Below are 7,963 nucleotides of genomic sequence, written 5' to 3'. Positions count from 1 at the left end.
AAATATCTTTTTAAAGTTAAAAGTGATGCAAGCTTTTTGCAGAGAAGTAACTGAGAGAATTCATCGTCAGAAGACAAGTACTACAGGAAATGTTAAAGAATCTTCTTTTATCAAGACTTACTGTGGAGGCACCCTTCAGAATGTATCACCAGCTATACTGAAGGAAATGAAGGTGTGGCTTATCTTTTGTTGTTATAAATATTGAAAGGCAGATTCCGGGAAGTGACTAGTTGTACAAAGTCCACTCTACTGATAAATTAGAAAATCTGCCTTTATGACTCATTGTGTGATCTTAGGTGAGCTAGCTGACCCCTTTGAAACTCAGGGAAAATACTATCTGCTTCCTCACACTGTTCTGAGGATTATCATAAGTGAAACTCCTGACACTTAGTGGGCACTCAATGGAAGCACATTTCTTCCCATTCCAACTTCCCCTTGACCTACAACTCCTGTTTTTCTGCTCTCCTCCTCAAAGACACATTCACAGCCTTATGACCACTCTGACTTGCTGGGAAGGCAGAGTATCCTTGTGGTTCCTCTTCCATTTTTTAAAATATTTCCTTCATTGCCTATGACTAAAGTTAGAAATACTGTCTCCTCATTTTTTCTCACCATTCTAGATATCTAATTGTTATAAAAAATGTCTACCATATTTCTCTAAGTTTATATATAATTTGATATATGTCTGTTTATCTATCAAGTGCAGAGGACAAATATTTTTATTTGCCACTTCAAGAATGAAGAAAAAAAGAACATTGACAAGCAATTTGCTGTCAGAGGTAGGAAGGACAAATACTAGGATTCTAGCAAAAGCTGTTTAACCCCAAAACTCACGCTCTTCATACTATATTACTTTGAGTCTTTTGACTGATAATCTTTTAACTTATAAGGAGTATGATTTGATACTCTTTGGCCCAATTATTAGCTACAAAATAAAATAGTTAATAAATTATCAACATCAAAATCCTTTCCTCCTCTGTACTTGTATGAGCAGTCAAGTTACCAGAAAAAATATTTCAAGGGAGATGTGTATGTAATTGAGACTTGAGAGAAGTTTTTCCACTTATGCTCTAAATTTATGACTTTAAATAGCATGTTTCCATCATTGTAATGGAATAAAATGAGGCTTAAAAAAAGGATTGTGAAATATGTATCTGATCACAAAGGTACTGGACTGTGTATCTTTACTCAGATCCTGAGTGTTGGATTTTGTTGAAAAACACTTAGGAATTCATGACCAGAAAGATTTTGCTAATTTTTCCAGGATTTGAAATACTGATCAGCCTTTGCAAGTGAGGAGGCTTGTTGTATTTTTGAGTCTTAGTGACACATGGTGACGATTCAGAGGCTTGTGTCCTAACTGGGTCACATCTGGGCAGCATAAGTAGAAAATGATGGGCAGGAAAGACTGGGTTTAGGGAGAAAGGAAATCAGCAGGTCAAAAAAGGATGAGAGGTGCCCACAAAGCTGATGACTAATTGTCAGATAGTCACTGGATTAAGAGAAAAATCCAGGGTTTGATTTTTAAGTATGTGAAATTTGACAGATAAAATTTGTAAGAAGGTTTAAGTCTATGCTAGGAGAGTGTTGTTAGCAAATATAATGAAGCATTTGGCATGAGCCTAAGGACACAATAAACTCTTATTTTGTTTGTTCTGGTTTACTTGGACAATATTGCACCATCTCTGCTACTTACTGTGTGGACTTAAACAAACATTTTCACTCTTTTTGAGTTCAGTGTCCTCATCTGTGAAATGGAGATGCTAATAATTACCTTGCAAAGACTGTGTAAAAATTAGACATTATCTGTTGGGAATATAGTAGGTGACCCATGTATGGAGGTTTCCTTTTATCCGAAAAGGATAATTATGGACATCAGTCTGCTTGTATGACCACATTACACTCTCTGAAAGACTCTGGGTCATAAATTAACTAAAACTATATAAAATGCTGGAAATTCAGCCTTGGTGTGGTTCTATTGTGGAATAAGTGGATATGCTGATAGCAACTCGGCGAAGCTGTGTGAGTTGACTTCATCTTGGTATATATCCAACCCTGATTTTACTTGTTACTACAACTCTTTTGTTCTGTCATTCTTATATAATGTGAACCATCCAATGGATGTGTCAACATTAACAAGGTCCTGACTTAAAAGAACATGAGGTCCCTCAAAGCAGTGACAAAGCAGCTCAGGACCATTGCCACAGATGTATCAGGGCAATGAGCACTACTGGTTACAGGGATTGGTGAAAAAATATGAAGAAATAGAACTCCGAGAACAGAGCACTTATGAATTACAGAGTTTAAGTTAAATAGATGTGGTTACTCAGCCAAGGGAGTAACCCAAGACTTTCTCCTATTACAAAGGTACAAGAGTCATGGAGTTCAGAGCAACTTGCCCAGGGTGAGACTAGACGTAGAAACGGACAATGTCTAGATCATATATGAAAACAGAACTCTGAACCTGTGCAACCTGCCCAGGACACCAGTCCCTTTATCTACAATATAGCCCAGAAAGCTAGCATCCTATGAACTCAGACTTTTAGGGAACCAGATCATCATCTCTAATCACAATCCAGGAAGCTAAACAGCCATTGCTTCTGTCACAATTAGTCCCCAATGGCCATGTATTGATTAATAACTGACAACATCTTTATTTTTGCTCCTGCTTCCATCTTTGGACCTGTCAGAGAAAACTAAACAAGTACCCCAAAGCAATCACACAGGATGCCCCATGTCTAGGTAACCAGTCAACAGCCTCCACTGCCAACCACCTCCAATCAGGACAGAACTGAAGCCTTCCTTTTGCACATTAATAAGCTGTCCTACTTCTCTACCTGCCTTTGAGCATGTCAAAACTCAAGTGACAGTGGCTGATTCCTTTGTTATAGCTAGTTACAAATAAGAAGCCTTTGCTTTTTCTCATTTGGGTGGTCTTTCTTTATTTCTACACCAGGCAAAGATTCACCGTGTAACAAAGAAAGGAACCCAGTTTTAATTGCAGACAAGCTATTTTCAATTTGTCCCAATTTACAGAATACAAGGTCATGCCATGCTTCTTACCCTTTCTGTCTTTGTTCTGTCCTTATGATTTCTTTTCTGCATCAATTCTTTTTGCTGATATTTGGAGTCCTTCAGGTTGTCTTTATACCTCACTTTGATCATAATAGCCCCTAAATAGTTCACTTCACTTTCTATACATTCTAATCCACCTCAATCACTGCTACCACACAAATCCCACCGAAGAACACTTCTGATGTTGGCACTTATCTGACCAAAAATATTAAATGGGAAAAGTTTCAGTCCAAAAAGACAACTACCTAGTGGCCACTGAAGTAGCTGATTTCCCAATATTGCACTAGAGCACATGAAATGGAATGAAAAACAAAAGCCACGGCATGAAAAACAAAGCTTTTCTCATTTTGGAATGAATTTCCCCACTTTTTATAGGGCCAGTTAAGCTTTATTAGGAAAAAAAGAAGATTAAGAGGCCTATCTGTGCTTGTCTTATGAAGGCTCAGTGACCTCTTGTTATCCAGAAGAACTAGAAAGAGATTTTGCTGTTAACAAGGGTCAGGACACATATGTTTCTATCTACAAGAAAAGACCAAAGCTGTATCTCTATTGAATGAGTCTTGAAATGGGAAGAAAAAAAAAAAAAGATTGTGACCCTAGAGTTTCATACTCAGATATCTGACAAAAGATATTTTACCAAAAGCCATGCTCAATCATACTTCTGGAATCAGTAAATCCTAAACCATTCTTGGGGGAAAAAATTGCTTAAAGACATACAATTGCCAACTGACTAAAAATGAACAATTCCAGAATGTGTAGGTCAAGCTTCCCAAAGTTTATAGAGCTACCATTACTCAGTTGTTTCACGAAGTCAGTTTTCTGACTGAAGGATTGCTCATCAGGTGAATTCTGCAGCCTGGAGCTAGGTTTGGTCCTAATCTTCCCTTCTGCTTCCACTCTGATCCTCATGTGAGAAAAAGTATTTCTTAAGTGACATTTTTTATCCTGTAATCAGATGGGACATACTGCCTGTTGAAGTACCACTAAAAATTAATTTATTATTCTGCTTTTGCACAATTGGAATATTTTTGCCAAGAATATTACAAAATGCTCTTCTTCCCTCCATAAAATCAGAGTTGACTGAAACCACATAAAAGTCTTTACCAGTACCAAGGAATTTGAATGATGGATTTCAACATTTTTACCACTCGTGTTGAGTGATCTAAGTCATTATGATTTTCTTTCTTTCTTTTTTTTTCTTTTAGCAAAAATTAAATGTTTTCAGTTCCATTGTCTTGAAAACAATTACTAAAATGTGATTCAGGATTTTATTTCTCTAGCCTGTCTTTTCATTTGAATCATGAAAGTCATGGCACAAATATCAGCTTTTCCAAATACCATGATCACATGCTTTCTAGGTTGGGTGTACACTCTGCATGCTTCTCATGCTTTTCCCACTACTCCAGCTTAACAGTTATGTTCCCCCCACCCCAGATATGTAACCTAAACCAAAAAGGAGGAAGCTGTATCATCACCTCTTCCCAGCCTTTTGTCAGAAACCATAAGAGATGATCTGTCTTCTCCATTACATTAATCAGTTCTGACAGTAAGAACAGCAAATAAAACAGATTTATGCAATGCCTATGTATATACTTCCACACTATGGAACTAATACATTTGGAAACAGTCAACTTTAGAAGTATTGAAAGACCCTCAAAAATTAAGAATAATGTCTCTAGTATAAAAGAATTTTCAAAATCCAATTCCCAATTGTCTCTGAGCACACTGTATGTTCCAGGAAGAAGTCTTCACAGAGGTTATACATGAAAGGCAATTTTCTCAACTTGAGGACCACTGAGCAGTACTAGAGATGGTATTGAGTCAGGCTAATCAAAACTTCTAATTGATGATACCCCTGCCTCATTTTAACTGTTTGCTAGAAAAAGAGCCTAATGTCGTATGTAAACACAGCCATTTAAACTAGAAAAGTGGCAGCTGGCATACAATAACACCTCCATGGAAGGTTTAAGAGCAAGGGACAGTTTCAAGTCTCTTCTTCCTCCTTTTCCAAGAGATGAGGCAATGATCCATTGTTAACAGGAATTATTAAACACTCCATAGTTCTGTTCCTCATTCTTATGAGCGTGTGGTCCCTAAATTCATTTAACTGGTCCTGGGGTGTCAGATAATTATTGACGAGAAATGGCTCTAAACAATGCTGATAGTGAACTTTGAAAAGAATATAGGAAAGACATCCTGTTACCCAGCTGATACTTCGTTGGTAACTTGAAAAAAATCCCCCTTGTGTTATGGAAGACCTTGTAAGACAGGAGTCAGGAACTAAGTGGTAGAGATACAGATTATTTAACCAGAATTCTCACAAAGAGGTTAGTATAAGGACTCTATGTCATAGTGCCACACCAGAACCAGTTACAAAGACTCTACTTTGCATGATCCCACCTGAGAGAAACTTTGAGGTCATCAATTGATGCTACAAGATATAATTTTTGAAAAGATGACAATCATTCAATAATTGGTTGGCTCTTATACCCGATCAATATTTGGCTATCTAAACTATGGAGGAGAAGGAAGAATTTCAAAGAGGAATCTTCTTTATTTTTGTTTATTATCCAATCTAACTGATCTAGCACACTCCAGAAATCACTCATACAATCAAGGATTTTTCTGTTATAGAATTCAGGACTGATTTCACACTGACTCCTGGAAGGAAGATATCTATGACAGCGCAAATAGTATCTTGCAACCTGGTGGCTGAAAACCTTTCTAGTAAATTTCTCTTAGAATTCAAACCATAAAACACCATGTAGAACCCAAGGTGAAACTGCAGCATCCTTTATGAAATGATTTTTCACGTGTTGATTTAGTTGTTCACATTCAACAGACAATAAAAGAGAAAACTTGCTCCATAAATTGCACAAAGTTTTCTGATCCAGTTGTCTCTCTTTAGTTTTGCAATGTTCTATCAAGGGCTAAAATTTCTGAACTTCTGTGAGCTTCAAAATATTCTTGAACTAAATCATTTGTTTTATTTCTTTTTATTCTCTTGAAGTTGTTTCTTTGCAAACAGGAGCTGAAACTACTCTGTTGTGAGCTTGAATCTTTTAGCTGGATGTGGCTACATTAGTGTCTGCATAGTCTGCAGTAATCCCTTCATCATCCTCTGAGTTGGAAGCAGAATATTCACTTTTGCTATCAGAATGAGTCCTTGGAACTGTTCATCTCTTCCTTAGATTATGGAGAGGTGTTGACAAATTCACTTGTGTCATTATTTTTCTGCTGAACTCTGAAGCAGAAAGCCCCTTACTACATTCAACAGAATTAAAAAATCATCCTTCAAACTGAGTGACATACTTTGCTTGGTGTTTTGGCTAGTTCTGAAGCTAATTTAGCCATCTTTCAAAGTGTTTTCTATTTTAAGACAGCAATCCAAGATGGCAGAATAGAGGAGGTCGAGTTCCTGGTTGTTCCATGTGGTGAGACCAAGAAAACAGACTGGTAGTTTTTCCACAAGGTGGATGAACAAATAAAGGGGGGGGTGGTACTTCACTGGAACCTAAAGCTGGACATTCAAATCATATCAAGGACACAGGAGGTTAGATATAATAAAATAAAGAAAAAATTCCCAGCAGCACAGCTGCTGCCACAGACAGGCCAGAAGCTCCAACCGGAGTGGTCCCTCTGCGAGTATAGTAAAGGCACAGGTGAGTATAGGAATCCACATTTTTCAGAGACCCAAGTCATGTCTGGGTACAGAGCACTTAGAGACCAAGGACATTGCCCAACAAACCTGAAGGACGCACTGCACAGTATCTGAGTGTGGGGAAAGAAGGAGCCATCTCTCCAGGCAGCTTTTGGAAAACAAAGGAAGGAACCATTCTGCAGTTGCAGGGTGGAGGCCAGCAACTGAGGAAGCCAATTCCTGGTAAACCCGAGTTTGGCTTGAAATATAGATCCAGTAAACACACAGTGCATGGCATAGAGTGTGCTTAAGTGACCAGAAAAAAATTGAATGTGGAGAGAGGTTTACACAAGGGACAAGTGATTGAGGAAACTCACCTGGCTCTACCCACTTGCTATCCAATCTGACTGCAGGACGGGCTAGGAGAGATGAGTCTGGCGAAGAACTCAGAAGGGCAGGGCTGGGAGAGATTATTTGGAGACTGAACCCTAGACTGGGAAATGTGGAGTCTGCAGGTGATGTAGGGGACTAAGAATCGGATCCCCTACCACATGAGTGGAACCCAGGGGAGCTCTGGGGTAAAGTCCTGCAGTGTGGACCAGCAAGTACTGGGACTGGAAGTGTGCTGATTTAAAATCTCCAGACCAATTAGCATTCACTGAAGAGCTTGGAGCCCACCTAAGCCTCTGCCTCCAAGAATCTGCCTATGAGATTACTTCTCTCACTCCAGCAATTCAGAGGGTAGAGCATCATACTTTAGAAAACTCCACTAAAACTGCTGAGAAGAGAATCTGAGAATATTTTTAACTCCACTGGAAAGAATTCTTTAACTTTTTATTGAGTTTTTTAAAAAATTATTTTTCACGGTTTAATTGTGACCTTAATGGTACATAAATGTTTATACAGTTTCCTATTTTTTTCTTCTCACCTCTAGTTTTTTTGAAGCCAATTATTTTGCATGGATTAATTTTTTGTGAACTAGGATGTTTGATTAGTATATTTCAGTTTTGTTTTGTATTCTTTTATTTTTGTATTTAAATTTTTGCTTTATATATTTTTTTCCTCCTACCTATTTCCCTTGATTCTCTTTTCTTCTGCTAATAGACAATCTCTATTGTTCTCTCTTTCACTTTCCTTTAATCCTTTACTCTGTCTTCTCTCCTCCTCTCTCATAATCATCATATCCTGTATCACTTCTGTTCTCTCCCTGTCTACCATTTGAAAATGTAAACTCTTTTGCAAACTTGC

At 37.9% G+C, this 7,963-nt stretch overlaps 1 pseudogene; it reads right to left on the bottom strand.

Moving 5' to 3' along the window:
* Positions 1–5,059: 5,059 nt before the first annotated feature.
* LOC124959650 (origin recognition complex subunit 2-like) lies at positions 5,060–6,429 on the bottom strand (annotated as a pseudogene).
* Between the last annotated feature and the right edge of the window lie 1,534 nt (positions 6,430–7,963).

The sequence above is a fragment of the Sciurus carolinensis genome, chromosome 11 (genome assembly GCF_902686445.1).
Source record: "Sciurus carolinensis chromosome 11, mSciCar1.2, whole genome shotgun sequence".
NCBI classification, from domain to species: domain Eukaryota; kingdom Metazoa; phylum Chordata; class Mammalia; order Rodentia; family Sciuridae; genus Sciurus; species Sciurus carolinensis.
Note: the sequence above shows the minus strand (reverse complement) of the source record. Positions and strands in the feature narration are given on the sequence as shown.